Raw genomic sequence first — 8766 nt, 5'->3', positions numbered from 1 at the left:
GATCCAACAACAACAAGAACATCCAACAACTAACAACTACCATTACTGTCATGATAATTAAACATACAAAACAACAACAGAGGGGGGTTCAGATGGAAGGAAAGATGCAGGAGACAAGAGTGGTGCAACAAAGGGAAGTGCAATGGCAGGTGCTTGGGTTGGATTTTCAGCAGCAGCCTAAAATATAAAATTCAAGAATAAAGACTATCAATAAAGGCTAAACTTTTTCAAGAATACAATAATATAAAATTGTTAATTTGATAAATATTTAGGAGTACATTTATTAAGTACTAAACCTTACTTGATTACCTTAAAGATTATCAAGTACGTTGTCCACTGCAATCTTTGACAACTCTACAATACATAAACAAGAATGTAAGAAATAAAACAATAACATATTAACAATTGAAATAGCAAAAATGAAATGATGATATAAATAAAATACTTACCTTCATCAACTTTCTCAAGCTCTGCCAAATCATTCTCAGTGTCATGAAGATAATAGAAAGGTCCACGTAGCCAATCCTGAGCACAAATAAGAGCTTGCACCATCTTAGGCATTAAAGAACTCCTATATGCATCAAGCACACGACCACCGGTGCTAAAAGCTGATTCCGAAGCAACTGTGGATGGAGGAATCGCTAATACATCACGAGCTAGTAGGGAAAGAGTAGGATACCTATGACTATTGAGTTTCCACCAAATGAGAACATCAAAGTCATCATTATCGGTTGCATCAGGCTCATTTAAACTCAAATACTTCTCCAATTCCGACTTATCCTCTTCCCTACCAATTGCAATCTTATATCTCTTAAATTCAGTCAAAAGAGCAACACTAGCACTAGAGTCAACATCATCATTAAATTCTGAAATTTGGCTCACTTGGGATTGGCTATTGTCACCAACTTTCTCAAGAGGAGGTTGTACATTTTTTTGGTATTCAACAAGCAACTCTTCCATTGTTTTCTTCAAACTCACACAAATCGATGAAGCCTGCTCATTAGAAAACATTTTCCTCAAACAAAACTCCACAAATACAAGTTTTTTCCTTGGATCAAGAACAGAGGCAACATAAAGCAGCTTATTCATTTTTTCTATATTTCCCCAATACTTATCAAATTTCTCTTTCATTTTCTTTGTCATTGTTTGCAACTCAACATCAGGATGCCCTTGTCTATCTCTCAAAATGCAATAAATACCACAAATATCATCAAGAAAAGTATTAATAGTGGCATAAGAAGTACCTGAAACTTTTACTGTGAGTGTGTAAAAATGTTTCAAGAAAAGATTCAACCTTCTAACATTTTCCCAATCCTCATGTTCAGGTATCCCATCTTCCATCAACAAATCAGTTCTATATTGAGAATCAGCTTCCTCAAATAAAGTAAAGGCTTCTTCAAACTTTTGAGCTGTTTCTAACATCAAGTAAGTGGAGTTCCATCGAGTACTAACATCCAAACACAACAAATTTTTTGATTGAATATTTGCAGACTCAACACATTCCTTGAACTTTGCTAACCTAGCAGGTGACTGTCTCACATATCTAACTGCCCCTCTGATACAAGCAATTGAATTATTTATTTCCTTTAATCCATCAGTGACAATGAGATTAATGATATGTGCAATGCATCTCATATGTAGGAATTTGCTTTCTAAAAAGCTATTTCCTAAAAAGTTCAATTTTTTTCTTCAAATATGCTATTGCAACATCATTGGAACTAGCATTATCAACAGTAATAGTGAAAACCTTACTAATCCCCCAATCACGCAAACATTTATCAATCATTTTTCCAATGGCCTCACCTTTGTGACTATAAATGGGACAAAAGTTTAAAATTCTCTTGTGTAATTTCCAATCATTGTCTATAAAGTGAGCCGTAAGACACAAATAATTCTCTCTTTGAATTGATGTCCATGTGTCTGTGGTCAAAGAAACTCTAAAAGAAGATGTTCTCAATATATACTTGAAATGGTTCTTTCCATTAATAAAAATGTTAAAGCAATCTCTAGCAACAGTCCATCGTGATGGCACAATAAATCTAGGACATGAAGTTGCCACGAATTCCTTAAATCCTTCCCCTTCTACAAATCTGAAAGGTAACTCATCTCTAATGATCATCTTAGTTAGAGACTTTCTAATGGCTTCTTGACTAAATTTCCAAGTTCCTATGGACCCATCCCCTGATTGAAAAGCTAACTCAGTTTGAGTAGAATCATTAGTAGAACTAGGAAACTTTTTGCAAGAATTCATATGATTCTTCAATGAAGTTGTGCCATTATATTTAGTATTAGCAGAAAGTACCCTATCACAATAATTGCATCTAGCTTTTTGTTCACCTTGATCATTGACGAATCTGGTGAAGTGTATCCAAACTTCAGACCTCGGTGGAAGTGCTTTCCGTTTCTTAGAATTGACAACATCACTTTCATTAGTGGAGACTATAGTTTGCTGTGTAGTTGGTGTTGGTGATGCTGACGGCATGGCAATAGGAGTAGATTGCGTAGCAGCATCACTAGGAGTAGAAGCTGGAGCTGGATTATCGCTTTCACTTGCCATTGAAATCTTCAACCTGTCACTCAAAAAAATTAATTAATTAGCAAATTTGTCATGATAACTTTTTGTTTGAAAAAATTAAATGCTAAAAAATTTGTAAAAGGAACAATGGGCTAAACTTAATCGATCAACTTTACACCTTGAAACATAAGAAAAAGAAAATATCAGTCAAAGAACCTATAACTATGTTAGACATGTAAAATGGAAGGAAAAAATGATATCAGTCAAAGAAAATATCAGACTTTTTACTTCTAATTGTTAAGAGCTTAAGTGTGTTCTAACTAAATGGTTGTCCATTGAATTCAAATGAGAAAATTCGTCTTGTATTCAAAGATTAATTGCTCAAGGGAGCTTGAAATAGTAAGTGAACATAAATGTCATGCCAATATTTTCATTTTAATATTGATGGAAGAAAAAATTAACGTATAGTACTATCACATTCAATAAATCAAATTTGTGCTTATATTATATTGGAGGAACAAAGAGTCCATTGATGCAGTGGGATGGGTTAAAAATCCAAGTTCTACTCCATGAAGATTACGTTCCCATTATTATCCCATATGAGGTTCATTGAATAAGGATGTAAGGTCTGCATCCATGGAGCTTAAGTGTATGTTTGGGGAAGGTATACTACATTATATGTAATGAAACATTCCAATTTCAATAAATAAAAATGGACATTTACTAATATTTATCTTATTTAATTTTGCTAAAACTTTTATACAATTTTGGTCGACAGAATTTAATTTCTTAGATGTAAAATCATTACTGTCATGATAATTAAATATACTGTCATGATAATTTAATTATTGAAAGCAAATGTAAGGTTTGAATTTGGTCCTTGATGAGTTGAGTAAAGCCAAACTTCTACTTGACATGGTTTTAATTTTTACTGGTTTTGTCGTGATGCATTAATGCATAGGCTCAACAAACTCAAATCCAAAATCAATAAAGCTACTGCTATAATCAACCCACCACTTTGTGAAGAGATTAATCAAATCATTAGGCCTTTGGGTTATTATTAGGGAAGAAAAAGGAAAAGATAAAGAAAGTTATAACATATATATCTATCTATCTATCTCTTTATATATATATATATATATATATCTCCATCAAGTCTACAGGTAAGATAGAAAAAAGAGAGGGAGAAAGCATATAGGTCCAGTTGCGAATAATCTGTGCTATTTCAATCATTGCATGCAATACAAAGAAATAATTAAGATTGCATCACCTCTGAAAGTCATCAAAAATAATATTTTCCATGTATACCACTACCATAGCCCTATCTATTTGTTCCAATGCTCAGGCCAAAATAACTAATAAACTAATCTTGTGAATAATGTAATTACACAGTATTGGGAAATTAATACCAATTTGTTCAAATATGAGATTAAATGTTTGTTTTTATATTAGTTTGTACTATTTACACTAACACACTTATTACATTACTATACTTTTAATTACTACATATGTTAAAATAAAACTTGGACCATTGATGCAGTGGGATGGGTTAAAAATCCAAGTTCTACTCCATGAAGATTACGTTCCCATTATTATTCCATATGAGGTTCATTGAATAAGGATGTAAGGTCTGCATCCATGGAGCTTAAGTGTATGTTTGGGGAAGGTATACTACATTCTATGTAATGAAACATTCCAATTTCAATAAATAAAAATGGACATTTACTAATATTTATCTTATTTAATTTTGTTAAAACTTTTATACAATTTTTGTTGACAGAATTTAATTTCTTAAATGTAAAATCATTACTATCATGATAATTAAATATACCAAAGAATCAATCAAAATCGAACAAAAAAAATACAAGTAAAATTTTTCACAAGTTTAGAATCTCGACCTTCCTTGATTATCCATGTCAAAATCGAACAAAAACAGAGAATAACCATGTCTAATCATGACCGCCCTTCCTTGATTATCCATGTTTACAGATATTAACATAATTCTAGAAAATTATATTAACTATGATATTAACAAGTAAAATGGAAGAAAAATTTTGGCTAAAAATATGATATTTACTTGTGAAAGAGTCAAAACTTGATGGCTAGAGTCTTGTTTTCCTGCAATAAAAAAAAGTAGATAAATCAGACCTCATTGAACCCTAAACCCAAATCAAGGAAACCCAGATTTGAAGAAGAGAAAGAAAAAGAAAAAGAAGAAAAACCCTAACCTAAATTAAAAAAAAAAAGCAAAAAATCAGAATTAAAGAAAAAGAGAAAGAAGAAAGACTAAGCAAAAACTCTGAGTTGAAAAAGAAAAAATCAAATTTGAATAATGGGCTTACCGATTGAGATGGAAATCTGAGAGAGAGAGCCTTTGAAATCGACGATCACTGTGGTGCGTATGTGTGAGAGTTTGAGAGAGAGCCTTCGAAGATGGACTGGAGATGGACTGGAGAAGAGAAAGCAAAGAGTGGAGATGGACGGCTCACAAGGGACAGATTCACCTGAAGATGGACTGGAGATGGACTAGAGATGGAAGGTAGAAGGCTCACGGGGGGACGGCAGAAACCATAAGGCTGAAAGGGATAATTGAGATTGGGAATATTTAGATTTAATAGTTTTTTAGGTAAAATGTCTAAAATGACCTTCGGTTAGTTCGGTTAGAAAAATGTCTAACCGAAATCGAACCGAAATAATTATACTAACCGAACTATTATAACCGAAATAATCAAAAAATCGAACTAACCGAACCGAAAAAACTGAACTCATTTCGATTCGGTTCGGTTGTTAGGGTCGGTTCCAATTTGCTCACCCCTACACGTGAACACGGGCCAGTGAAGAAGGGGAATGACCTGCTTGCAAAACGTGCCAACAATATCAAGTAGAAAATATCAAAACTGAATTAGCAATGGACTCGTAAACCTAGCAATTCTTGCTGATTTTTATCCAACAAAGTTTGCAATTTGAGAAACCATAGATGCAATGGAGGTGTCGTTGAGAAAATTCATGCAATCATATTACAAAATGCAGCGGAAATTAAAATTCTTCCCTCAAGTAATATTATTTTTATTATTTAATGTAAATATGTCCAATTAGGGGAGTAAAATTTCTTTATCTTAGTACCTTAGATGTCAAAATCTAAAGGTAAACAAGTTAACAGCCGTATGCCTCTTGGTGCACCAAGCTTGGGTTATTGTAAACTTCGAACAATGTAATTGTCCAACCTTTAATGAAAATCCACATAAGTTGATTTAATATGTTAGATATACTTGTATATGTACATCTCTAGTCTGATAGCCATGAGATAGCCATGTTAGACCTTCGGTTTGGTTCTGCTGGCTGTTTGCCAATCTTATGAGCAACCAGATTAACTCTGGTCTTAATATTTTTCTTGCTGTCAGCTGGAATTTTTGTGATCAATTTTGTACAGGATTCCTACTTTAATGGTAGATTTTTATAAGGAAAAAATTTTTTTTAGTCTTTAAAAATAACGTGTTTTTGTAAATAAGTCTCTAAATAATTTTAACTGTTTTTAGCAACGAGAATAGATTTTGGGACAAAAATACCCTTAATAAGCAATCTTCTTTGACACGCACTCTCAAACAGGTGAAAAATGAGACAATAAATATGCAAAAAATTTACGAACATTTAATTTTGTGCAAAATATCTATTTTTTTTTCGCGAAGCTTGTGCAAAACAAATTAATGTTGCATGAGATGGTTTTTCAGAGATTTGGGACATGACATTCAAATAATAAGAGAAAAGTGATATTAAACTGAATGAGGAACCAGTCGTGATGAATCAAAAGCTTGGAGAATGATGTAAAACCAAAATCCCTAATACGTTGGTGAATCGAAAGGAAAAAGATGTGAATCCAAAGCACGAAATAGTTGTGCTGCAGCAGGCCATATCTGAAATGGCTGTGGCAAGGCAAGGTTTAGAGTTTGTGAAACGGCATGTTAGGAATATGTGACACGACATGGTGAGAATGTGTGACACGGTTGTGACACGGCAGGGTTTAAAGTTTGTGACACGACATGGTTGGAATGTGTGACACGATTGTGACACGACAAGGTTTAGAGTTTGTGACACGCCATGGAGGGAATCTGTGACACGCCAGCATTCAAAGTTTGTGACACGTCATGGAGGGAATTTATGACACACCAACGTTCAGAATTCGTGACATGCCATGGAGGGAATCTGTGACACGTCAGCATTCAGTGTTCGTGACACGCCATGGAGGGAATCTGTGACACGCCAACGTTCAGATTTCGTGACATGTCATAGAGGGAATTTGTGACACGCTAGCATTTAGAGTTTGTGACGCGCCATGGAGGGAATCTATTGTCACGACCCGGAACCTCCTTCGGGCCCATGACAACTGCTGCGACGTCCCGATTGACACTCATTACCCGAAATACCAACCGGAACCCCGCAAGGCTTACATATCAGTTTCTTTCCTTTCCTGTAAGCAATCATTGTTAAACATTCCATTTAAAACAATTACCGATCGTTTTCGGCTCATATAAATCCAAAGAAAATTTTTTTTAAAAGGATTTATAGACAAATATCACTATTTAAAATATTGATTAAAATATAGCATTTTTATATAAAACAATATTTATAGAAACACGTGTAAGAAATCTTTTGTAATGTGTAAGTAAAATAAATTCATACATACAAAAATTTACTAAGTTATAATGTACAATAATGGTTACAATGACAAGTGGCCCAAAATACACCCAGTGTTGGTGCTAGAAACCTACTATCTGTGTGGTAGAGATGTCAACTGGAATTCTCGACAAAATAGGGTATCTACAAGCTACCACAGACCTAAAATGTTTGGAAAGGAGGTGGGTGAGATTTTGTAATCCCAATGAGTAAACAGACATTATCATAAATATCTAAAGGCGAATAAAATGGAGGCAAGTTTAAACAACAAATTACGAACCATTTCATAATGTTTTCAATTTAATTCTTAAACCATAAAATATTTGTAATTTACCAAAACAGTTGTTAAGACTTATGTCTTTTATTAAAAACAAGGCTCAAGCCAAAACTAATCCTCGGGGATACCTTGGCCGAGGCATCTAACCGAGTCCGTCAAGGTTGTTATAATATTTACATATGAAACACATTTTATTTTTAAATCAAGCCGTTCATTGGCGTTGGCCGAGTTACACATTCACGTGGGGGTTCGACGTGAAGTGAGCTCTAATACTACCACAAGAGTTACCCTCATCGCCTTTACAACCGGAGTAACTATATAACCGGGTTTACCGTGCCCCTCTAATAGGCAGTCTACGAAAATCCGTCACTGCAGTGACTAACCCACTAATTTTAATAAAATTTCGACAGTATAACATGACTTTTATTTATTTATCCAGCCTGCATAGTAAAAACAGCTTACATAAATTTTTCAATACACTTATAAAATATAGCCACATATACTCATATCTCATAAGCCATTCATAGGAAAATATATAATTTTCAATACAGTTAACAGCCTCCAATTACTCAATTTCATAATCAACACAATATGTCTTTATTTGTCACATTTATTTCTAAAACATCAAAAATCTCGTTTTAATCTCATTTTCGTTTCATAAAATACATAAAGAGTATTTAAAAATAAACTCTAGATAATTTACAATAATAATCGGTTTACTCACCATTTGTACAGATGAAATGCTTCCTAAGTGCCCCGATCACTGTTGGTCGGGTACGACTTCCTTACCTTTACCGGAAAGCTCTCCTCCTAGACACATTGCAAAATTTACCCAATTCACCACATTGATGCTAAATCACTATATAATTGACTTAAATCCTATACTAATGCATGGTATGAAATGAAATAGCCTAAAACGGCTTAAACGCGGTACTAACTTATTTTTGGTACTTTACCCGATAAATTGCTAACGCGCTTCATTTTAGCTCTAAATCATCCCATTCTCTCTCCAACATTTCTAACCATTAAATATCAACCAATAACCTTCTAAAATAACCAAAATCGGTTCACTTTCCTCCTTGGAAAATTTGGCCAAAAATGGGATATTAACTCGGTAAATTTTCTACTTTGTTTTTCTATCACATTTAACCATTTTTCATCATTTTCTCTTCATTTCTCTTAGAATAAAAATCAGATCATCATCATTGTACCTCATTGCAGATTCGGGCCAAGGGTGGGTATTGTGAAAATTTAATGCTTTCTTGCCCAATTTAATTTCTAAACACATTTAACTAACTAAAAC

The 8766-nt window shown here is 33.7% G+C and overlaps 1 pseudogene; it reads right to left on the bottom strand.

The window, feature by feature from the left end:
- Window positions 1–57: 57 nt before the first annotated feature.
- On the bottom strand, window positions 58–2119 carry LOC148764778 (zinc finger BED domain-containing protein RICESLEEPER 2-like; annotated as a pseudogene).
- Between the last annotated feature and the right edge of the window lie 6647 nt (window positions 2120–8766).

This window comes from Theobroma cacao, chromosome 1, assembly GCF_053813885.1.
Source record: "Theobroma cacao isolate CCN51 chromosome 1, ASM5381388v1, whole genome shotgun sequence".
NCBI classification, from domain to species: domain Eukaryota; kingdom Viridiplantae; phylum Streptophyta; class Magnoliopsida; order Malvales; family Malvaceae; genus Theobroma; species Theobroma cacao.
This window is presented reverse-complemented; position numbering and strand designations above follow the sequence as displayed.